Genomic DNA, 2489 nt, shown 5'->3' with positions numbered 1-2489 from the left:
GTGTGAACGTATGAATGAGTGATGGTGTGTGTGAACGTGTTAGGTGAACGTCCTCACTGACCGTAGAGGTGGCGGCACACTAGGCTAGCATGCTACTTGCTTTTGCTACTTGCTTTTGCTTCTTGCTTTTGCTGCTTCGTTTGGGCATAAACGACTTCGGTTGAATATTCTAGACTTCTGTAAAAACAGCTCATCACTGTCTATCATTAGTATTTTAGGTTTAATTTCTCTTATTTCGTCATTCAGTTTCTCACTGTATGACACAAGAGTAATTTGACATTTGGAACTTTATAAAGAAATCGTATCTAAAGTCGTTTCTAACCAAACAGAATAGCAAAAGTCAGTAGCATGCTTGCGAGAAGTGCCTAATGCACCGCCACCTCAAGAGCGTAATCTGGTTTCTTGCGTTTTCTCCTCAAGAGGTCATGATGCTTTTCGAAGTCCACAAGAAGATTGTCCAAAGCGACCCTCAAGAGCCAAGAATGATCAACGAACTTCGTCGCTTTGGCAAGGCGTTGGCAGCCGGATGCCGCAGAACCTTGAGGAAAGTCCTGTGCTATCTGCAGCTGCAGCACCCACAAAAGGACGAGGAAACCACCTTGAAGGAAGCGGCAGAAGACTTGGTGGAAAACGAAGTCTTCGAAGTAAGAGAAGCTTTGACAGAAGTGGAAGCCTCTTCACCTCGACGACAGTGCCTGCAAGAAGAAACCTGTGAGGCCGTTGAGTCCCCATCAGCAGAAGCTTCCGGCCCAGAAGCTGAACAAGAAAGAAGACCAAGAGAAGGTTCTTCAGAAGGGATCTCAGAAGAGGCACAAACAGGAGAAGAGCAGGAAACCTCGACGAACGAGCCCATCGAGGTCAAAGAGGTCGTAAGTCCACAGAAGAGGCAACACAGACCCTGTGGCAGGAGAGGACTTCCACGGGCCCAGATCAACGGTGTCCATCAGCTTCGGGACTTTTACGCCCAATATGGAAACCTTCATGGGCGATACGTGAACAACGGGAGGCCCAGAAACTACTGTGACTACCAGGCCCTTCATAATTACGTCTGTAACTACGGTCAAGGGCAGAACTACGGATGGCGTCAGCACCGTAGCAACTTTGGATATTACTGAAAAGCCCACAGTCCCAATAAAAAACTGGAACCAAATTGAATAAACATAAGGTTCCTTTACACACATTTGAGTGACAAAAAGTGCTATAAAACCTTGCCCTTGAATTTTATCTGTGCGCTCATAAAAGGCCTCTACCATCATAGCCCATAATTTTGTTATGCCCATGTTAAAAAAAAAACTTTACATACGTAATCTTCTTACCAAGATGTATGCATAACTACACAAGAAGCACGTCAACATCCCAAGGATGCTTTTGACGAGTTTTGCATCTCTTAAAAGTTCTTCCCCAAAGACTCAAGACAAATCTAGCCTCGACACAAACGCTCATTTGAATAAGATCAATTGTCACTTGTCGAGTTTAAATTATGAAAAGTTCTGGCTCACTAACTTTCTACTTTGGAAGAAAGAGCTGAAGAACCTAAGTTGGAATTGGGCCACGTTGTTCTCGTGAGTAAATGTGGGAAAGTTAGGCGACTGGGGATCTTCTAAGAACACAAGAATGAAGGAGACCTTAAGGTCTACCCTAGGCAGTTCCATGTCCGTTACCACCTGTCATCCCTACCCATAAAGTTATCCTCTCTAACGACCAATTGTTTCAGAGCTCACTAACTACATGGTTACTAAGTCTACGAGTATTCCATTCGTTAATCACTCTATTGGTAAACCAGTTCTTGCCTATTTACTTCTTAAACCTAAATTTGTCCAACTTAAATATATAATTACGAAAGTTAGACTGCTATCTTAATATGATGGCCTTGACTGCATCACCTTTGTGAAAACCCTTCACCCATTTGAATACCTCTATTAGATCACCCTCCTTCTCCCGTGGTAAGTCAAGGGATTTTTTTGGCTCAGCCAATCACCTTACAATATGGAAAATTGAGAATAGATAAATAAACGAATGAATAAGTAAGTAAATAAATGAATAAATATATAGATAAATAGATAAATGAATAAATAAAAACATTGGTACATACTGGCGTTAGCCAAAACAAATTATTTAAAGGTGAAGAAGTGGTCCCAATGAACAGACAAGATAAGGTAACCACGAAAACTAGCTTTAGACTAGTTCTAGTCAGCTGCCAGTGTAGTTTCCACGATAGTGCAGGGAGTCAATATTCCAATGAAGCCTCTTAGCAAAAAAAAAAAAAAAAAAAAAAAAAAAAAATTTATTTTTGACACAAACGCTCATTTGAATAAGATCAACTGTCACTTGACGAGTTTTAGTTATGAAAAGTTATAGCTCATTAACTTTCTACTTTGGAAGAAAGAGGTGAAAAACTTAAGATGGAATTGGGCCACGTTGTTCTCGTGAGTAAATGTGGCAAAGTGAGGCGACTGGGGTTCTTCTAAGAACATAAAAGTGAAGGAGAC

This window comes from Oratosquilla oratoria, unplaced genomic scaffold, assembly GCF_046742065.1.
Source record: "Oratosquilla oratoria isolate Oo_2021 unplaced genomic scaffold, ASM4674206v1 SCAFFOLD194, whole genome shotgun sequence".
NCBI classification, from domain to species: Eukaryota; Metazoa; Arthropoda; class Malacostraca; order Stomatopoda; family Squillidae; genus Oratosquilla; species Oratosquilla oratoria.
Note: the sequence above shows the minus strand (reverse complement) of the source record.